This window comes from Ictidomys tridecemlineatus, chromosome 5, assembly GCF_052094955.1.
Source record: "Ictidomys tridecemlineatus isolate mIctTri1 chromosome 5, mIctTri1.hap1, whole genome shotgun sequence".
In the NCBI taxonomy this organism is placed as follows: domain Eukaryota; kingdom Metazoa; phylum Chordata; class Mammalia; order Rodentia; family Sciuridae; genus Ictidomys; species Ictidomys tridecemlineatus.
In genome coordinates, this window is record NC_135481.1 from 120,045,848 (window position 1) to 120,053,856 (window position 8,009).

The window sequence follows — 8,009 nt, forward strand, 5'->3', positions numbered from 1 at the left end:
GGGTTTGCGGTCACTGCCACGCTTGTCGACCATGGACAGTTTATGATGTACATTGCCAGGGCTTCCTGGAGGTGACACCACCAAATTAAGGGAAGCCAGGCGGGGGTCACGCCACTTATGGTATCTGAAGATGCGGTTGACCATGGTGTGTACGCTTTATTTATGACGTAGGACACATGGTCTGCTTCTTCTCAATATCACATCTCGCCTCGGAGGACTTCCAGGAGGTGATTTCAGCTTTGAGGAAGAGCCACTGTCCTGGTGTAGTGCTGCTGCTGCTTGGTACTTGGAGAGAGGTGGTCCGTGGCGCGTTCGCTTTATTTATGGCGCACATTACACGGTCGACCTCTTTGCAGTATCTAATCCCGCCTTGCAAGCTTTCCTGGAGCTAACACCAACTGTGGGGTGGGACTGAGTCTGCGCTAGTGCAACCAGCGGGGCGTGGGCTGTCTGTCTTGTGTGTGACAGTAACTGTGTGGCGGCCTTCTTCTCAGCAGTCTGCTCTGACTTGGCGACTTCGAGGGCAGGGTGACTTGACCCCGAGGAGAGTGGCATCGACAAGTGCCTGGATACATGAGATGGTTGACCAGAGAGCACACGCTGTATTTGTGCCGTTTGTGACCTGGTCCACTAACCCTCAGTATCTAATCCCCACTTGGAGAACTTCCGGAAGAATGTCAACTTTGGGGGAAAGAGACAGTAAACCAAGGCCAGCTGTGCTCCACTAGACTTGGAAGAGAGCACCTGCGGGGGCATTGGCGACACGTGTGCTAAATGTGGGGAGAGTCGGGTGTGTCTGCAGTGGAGCATGCTGTCTGCACCCGCCCAGGGCACCCATGTGATCACTGACCAGAGTGTGTGCTCTATGTGCAACGTAGGCCACCTGGCCCAACCACCTCTGAACCGGGTCTTCAGGGGGACCCTTAGTGGAGTCGCTCTTGGTTTAGGGCTTCTGGGTCCCACTCTGGTAACTGAGAAAAGATGACCTTGGTGACTGGCCACAAATGTGTCTGGCCCTGGTGCTCCTTTGAGGGGGTACTTGGAGGGATGGTTGATGGACAGCATGCATTCAACTGGTGGCTTCCTCTAGCAGACTGACCCGTGGTCAGTGTGCAATTCCGTATTTAACAGGGCTTCTGGGATGGACTGTCAGGTGTCGGGGTGAGGCAGAGGTAGTCTTGCCAGGTTAATTGGTGGTACCTGAAGAGAGGTTTTCTGGGCTTGTGTTTCTGTGATGAGGATGAAACACCCCCGGTTAACCTCTTTCCCAGTATCAGACCCCACCTTGGAAGCCTTCTGGTCCAGACCTGAGCTGCAGGGCAGGGCCTGACATCAGCACCCATCAGCGAGCAGAAATCTCTGCCTGGACTTCAGCCTGGGCCTGATCATTCCGACCAATGACATCTGTTCTGTGACCCTCACTGTCCTATCCGTATTCAACAGGACCTCCAAGGCCGAGTGTCCAATTTGGGGGAATAACTGGGACCTGGAGAGAGGTCTTCTGGGTTTCTGTTTCTTTCCGGAGGATGAGACTCACCCAGGGAACCCCTTTTCCACAATTGGGTACTACCACAGAGAGCTTCTGGTCTGGACCTCAGCAATCCACACGAGTAAATGTTGCTGGCCACAGGGCCCGTCCCAAACACCTGCCTTTCCTCTCCCCCTAACCCTGCATGTCTTATCCATTCCTAGGGACTTCTCCACCAGCCAGGGATGCCCACCTGGGGAGGCAGAGGCACCATGGCAGCTCCAGGGATGCAGGTGGGTTTTGCTGTGCATTTGTCTTGCTTCTGTTGAGTCTTGCACAGCCAGCTTCATGCAGCAAACAGCCCTGCTTTGGAGGCACGGCTGGTCTTGGCCATTTGGGACAGCGTGCTTGAAGTTAGCCCAACTCACAGCTCATGACTGTTGCTCAAATCCTGCTTTGTGCAGACAGTGCAGCTGGTCTAGACCCCTGCCCTCACAGCCTCCGGCTTATTCTGAAAGGATGTTCCAGAACCGTGTTGCCCTAGGGTGGAGTATTGGGTTCTGATACCAAGAAGAGACCTTGGGGTCCCTGGGATTGACCTGGGCTGGCACCTGTTTAATTTCATGCTCAAGTTGGCACAGTGCAGTGTGGAGGATCTCAAAGCGGGATGCCAACATAGGGGAAGCAAGGGGATGGCTGACCACAGGCCATGGGCTTTCCCGGGGGCTTTTGCGCATCTCTGGGAGGCCGTGTGGGCCTTCAGAAAGAGGCTGCGTCTGTGGGTGATTCCACTCGGGGGCACTGAGGAGGTTTTCTTTGCTGTGTGGTTTTTCCTTACAGTAGATCATTTCTGGAGGCTGCTCTTCAGTATCAGAAATGAGCTTAGGAAACTTCTCTGCCAGCCCCCTCCAGGGCAAGTGGGCTCTGCACACGTGTGTGCTGGGGCTACGGGTGCCCTGGCCTTCTCAGGGCACTTCCTGGAGTGACCCAACCTTGGAGGAGGGAGGTGGTTCTCCACTCCCTCTAAAGCCAAGGCACAGAAGTGGGTTGCTGTTGGCGTTCACAGGCACGATTCTGGGCTCTCAGTTCATCCATGGCTCTTGAGAAAGGGTTGCCTGGCATAGCCAGCTCCACCCAGCGGGTGCCCAACGCCACTGCTTCCACCTGAAATGAGCCTGAGAGGGGTGGCTCTGGGGAGTGTGCCCTTGCCTCTGAGGTCTCCAGGGCAGGCAGCTGCTGAGCTTTTGCAGGCTGGGCACTCTGTGGGGGTCCAGAGACAAATGAGAGGGTGCAGGGAAGCAGCAGGGCTCCGAAACCCTCTCCCCTGTCCATCCTGGGCAGAAAGGAGGGCAAACCATGTGAAGAGCAAACCATGAATGTTCTGTCCCGCGACCCCACTCGCTCCAGTCCCATCAGGGTCGGTCTGCATCTCTTAAGGAGATACTTACCCCCTATAATCAAAAAATTGTGGTTAGCAGAGTTTTATGGCAAATGGAAAAGCCAACCTGGAATTGGCATCAACATCTGGCGAGCAATCTCCAGGAAATGAAACTTGTTTTTGTCCCTTAACTGAGTTAAGTGGAGGCAAGGGAGGCCTGCTGTGCTGTCTGCAGGGGAGGGTTGCTCCTGGTGTTTAACCCCCGTCAGCAGGAGGCCGCTGGGGCTTCCTGTGCTTTGCTCTAACCTGATGCCGAACATCTGCTTTTAGAGTCCCACCCAGCTTGTAAAGCTGCTGGGACCCACAGCTGGCCGCCCCCTGGGGCCTGGGTGTCAGCTCACGTCAGACCACCCTTCCAGGGACCCTGGTTCCACTTGGGGAGGGTGTGCACCCACCGGTCTTCGTGACGGTGGGCAGTGTTTCATGGGCGACTTGAAGGGTCTTTGGCAGACGTGTAGGTCGGACTGTCCTGGCAGAGACGTACGACACCTGGTCTCAGGGTGCAGTGTAGACGGGCGACAGTCTCCTGAAGGTGACACTGTCATCAGCGAAGATTCGGCAGTTTTGTTTCTGTTTGTCATTTTTCGTTTTTGGTGTTTCTGTTGGGGGTGGTTTTTCTTTCTTTCTTTTTTTTTTTTTGCTCCGCGCTCATCTTCGATACTTGAAGGAGAGGTTGTCCGTGTTGTCTTCTCTGTATTCATGATGAAACATACACGGGAAACCTCTTTTTTAGTATCAAATCCCACCCTGGAGGCACTTCCTGTGTCTGATGAAGCCTTCAGGGAAGGGACATGGCCAGCTCCCCTGGGTAGGCTCAAGGAAGGGACCGTGTGGCCCATTTCCTGGGGGTGGCCCTGGACCCAGCGCTGCCTTCGAAGGAAAGCCAGGCTCTGCTGAGGAGACTGCTCCCTGTGGCCTCGTCCGCCTGAGGACCCATGGTGGGCGGCGGTTCCACGGGGTGCGGTCCTGCTCAGGTGGCGTCAGGACACGCCAGCAACACCACTGAAGGCACTGTCATGCCAGCTGCTCTGCAGGGTGGCTGAGGGGATGGTAGACCGGTGACGTGCACTTCATTCACGATGTAGGTCACCTGTTTCACTATCCATCAGCACCCAGTCCACCTGTGGGATGACATCTTGGTGCCAACTTGGAGAAGATGTGGGAGAATTCCTGTGAACCTCTGATCTTTCAAAGGGGGACCACACTCAGGGGCCTACCTTTTTTAAATAAATAGAAGCAACCATCAGTGTCAAATGCTGCCCAGAGGGGACAGCAGAGGGTGTGGGGAGGAGTGACCGCAGAGGGTGTGGGGAAGAGTCCTGGGCACCACTGCCCTGGGAAGACGCAGTCCACAGCACGTGTGGCATGGGGGACGTGTGCCACCCACCGCGGCTCATCCCTGGGAGCCAGGGGCAGGGGGAGGGAGACGGCGCTGAGGGTGACGTCGGCCTGGGCTGCGGCACTTGGACACAGGCTGAGGAGATGGCCACATGCTAACAGATGGTGTGTGGCCCCTCTCAATGGCTGATGGCCCCTGGAGGAGTTCTTGGATGTGAAGCCAAAATCCAGGCAGGGTCATTGGTACCAGTAGCACCGCTGGTGAGTGACGGATGGGGAAACCAAGGACCTGGCAGTGTGGTCCTAATGTGCCCCTCGGATTCGTCACTACATATAATCCAGCCCTCCCTGGGCTGACTTCAGGGCCACACCCAGGCCTTGTGGAAGGGACACGATGTCATTGCTCACCTCTTCCCCTGTCGCCCAGCTTCGATGGACGCACAAGGACCCAAACGGCGCGTCTTCTCGGCACCAGGTGCTGGCTACGGTGCCTTCTGGATGGGACCCGCCCTGGGGGCAGGATGTTGGAGCCGTGGCTCCTGGAGAGGTATGCTGGCTGTTCGTTGGGGTGCGTGCCTTCTGCTCACCACGGGGCCCTCCTGCTCCTCCAATCCCAGGCATTCTCTCTCTACCCAGGACGGATTCTGGAGAAGAGGCCTACTCTCCGGGGGTCACTCCATGCCCGTCACCCTCCTGGGCTCCCGCAGTGACGGCGGAGGCTGAGACAGTAAGTGGAAACGCCCGCCAGCTCCCTGACCCCCCATCCAGGCCCTGGGTCGTCCCTGTCACCTGAGGTGCCGCTGACTGGGAGGCGTGCTCTGGTGCTGGGAAGGCCTTGCCTTCCTCTGATGGGGTGGGATGGAGCCCAGCAAGGGACGCCACCGTCACTGTCCCTCTCCTCCCTTCCTCGGTCCCAAGAGGACTCTGGGGCAGCAGAGTCAGCACTTTGATGTGGCGAGTACCCTCTGGTACCTCAGATTTCAAAATCACAAAAAAAGGGGCTTGTCCACATCCCCCCCCCCACAAGGGCCTCCTGGGCCCAGGGGCTCACCCGACCCTCATGACGCCTGTTCGCTCTCAGGAAGTCACAGAGGTGGTGCCCCCACAGAGAAGCCTGTCACCTGCAGTGCTGGCGTGCGGTGCTTAATGAGAAGTTGCCCGTGTCTTTTTCGCTTGATTTGTGACGAAACATTCGCGGTGCACTTCTCCTTCAGTATCCTATTCTGCGTCGAAGACGTCTCGGTTCAGCGGCCACGTGGGAGACAGCATGGTGGCCTTGGAGGGGGACATTGGTCAGGATCGTACCCCCCCATGTCTTTGCTCCTGGTTTTCCTTAGCCAACTCCTCCCTTCCTGCCTGTGGCTTGGGTGGGATCCACCTCCCCCTCGTCCACCTGCAGACCTCAGGGCCTGGGCTGCTCTAGCCCCTCCGCAGCTGAGATGGGTTCAGGGAGGGGCCACTTCCCCACCGGATCGATGAGGTGCAGGGAGACATTTGCTAAGGCTTCTGGGAAAGGAGACCGCGCTCGCTGTCCCGACAGAGCTACCACAGCAGACCCTCTCTGACCCTGGAGCTGTGCCATGTGATGATGTGAGATTCAAAGGTGCCATGGCCACTTCAGGGACTGGAGGAAAATGCGTGGGGCTGTGCAGGCACAGAAGGGGAGTGCTGTACCCTGAAGGGCAGACGGGACAGTGAGGAACCTAGCTGGGACCTCGTGGCGGAGTTCTACCTGAGATCTAGATCAAACCTTGCCTGAGCTTCACTGCTCTACCTCTCCACCTGTCAGTTCATAAGTCTGTCCATCCTTATTGCTCATGCCCCTGTGGGATGGGCTTTCTGACTACGATACGGACAGGGGGTGCCACTCTTTGGTCACTGTGACTGGTATCCTTTCTGCTATCCATTTCTCTTGGTAGTTGTCCTCGTGGTCCTCTCTCAGGCAGACACTCGGAGAAAGGTGGCTTTTTCTTATGGATGTACCGAGTGTGAGCTTCAAGCACAGTGACCTGGTGTTCTAATTGACAGATGACCACACGTTGACTGTGCTGAGTGTCCAGGGAAGGACCACTGCCCCTCTGCTGCAGACCCACACGGGGTGGGCCCAGAGCCCCTCCACTGCCCCTCACCCAGGCTCCTTCCCTCCCCGGGAGGACCTCCTGCCAGCAGTGCTGACTCTGGGGTCTCATCTGCTCGTCCCTGCTGGTCTTTGGCTCCCGTTGTGGGTTGGCTGTATTTGTCACAAGTCACAGGCCAGCCTCAGCTTTTGAGAAGCTAACTCTGCCTTCCTGGAACAGGGCCTGAGGAGGAGACCTGGGAGTCAGAATATGCCAGGCATGTGACTGGATGGGCGCTGGAGAAATGCTCTGTGGGGACTCATGCCACCTCATTCAATGTCCCTGTTTTCCGTCTGGAGAAGAGGACTCTGTCTGGAGCCTCGGGGAGGAGAGTCTCTCTGGGGGCCCAGGGAGCTCCTGTGAAGTTCAGCTCTCCGTGAGCGTGTGTGGGTGGCACCCCGCCCTGCTGTTGGATTCTGAGGACCCCTGGGGTTCTGGAGCAGAGAGAGCTGGCCCGCTGGCCTCTCCCCCGATGGGCGCTGCAGCTCCACTCTGCTCAGATGGCCTCGTGCCGTGGCTCTGGTGTCCGCCTCCTCCAGGTAAGCCCCTACCGCGGCTTTCTCCTTCCACCAGGTGTGTGCACCTGTGGTTACAGGTGCCTGCCCCCCCCCCCCGCCCACCACTGCCTGCCCCAGTGTCCCTCCCCCAGGTGCACTGCTGGAGGAGAGCCCAGAGCTGACCTCTGGTACCTGAAAAGAAGTTGCCCATGTTATTTTCGCTTTGTATGTGACGAAACAAACATGGTGCACTTCTTTTTCGGTATCAAATCTCACCTTGGAGAACTCCCCGCCCTGATGGAACTCTAGTAGCACTGCCCTTCTTGGTATGTACGTGGAGGACTTACCCAAGGGCAGCTCCCACTGACTCGCTGTGGCTGGGTTCAGGGACACTCGGTGTCCAACCACAGGCTTGCCCCCGTGGCCAGCAGCCCAGGCAGCACCAGTTCTAGTCTGAGGCACTCAGAGTCAGGTGTTCCCGTCTGTCCTTTATGACACCAATAAGTCTTGGCCTGCCTCCTCTGGGTGGCATGTCCTCTTGGAGGGAAACTGAGCTGGGGGGCCTTGGTGACATCAACAGCTCTGGGATGAGTGAGGGGTGCTTTCCAGACAGAGTGGTGGTTCAGGGACATGGATCTCCTGGTCCACTGGCTTGACCCCAGGAGGATTGTGCCAGCTGGGACGAGAGGCCAGGGGGTGGCTCCGGGGCTGCATGCTGTTCATCTCAGGGAGTGTGGGTGGCCTCTGTTTCAGCATCACCACATCCACTTCCAAGTCCTACAGTAGCTTCTTGGAAGAGAGGTTGATGGCAGCCTCAGATGAGAGCTTGCCCCACTCTGGCCTCAGGGGACACACAGAGGACCGAGACACCTCTGGAAAACAGTGGCCATCTGTGTCAGGAGGTCCAGGGGCACAGACTGCCCAAGATGTGGCTCTCCTGATCTGCACAGTAGCTGGCAGAGTGTGTCCCCCCTGTGTCCTGGGAACTGCACAGGCCACCTGGCCCCAGGACCCTCAGCCTCAGGCCTCCTGAAGGGACTCTGGTTCTGAGTCACCTGGCGGTAGGAGGAGCGGCTGTCCAGGAGTGCTTGGGGGACGCTGACAGCTCCTGTCCTCTTTCAGAAGCAGCCTCCCTTCCCACCTCAGGGACT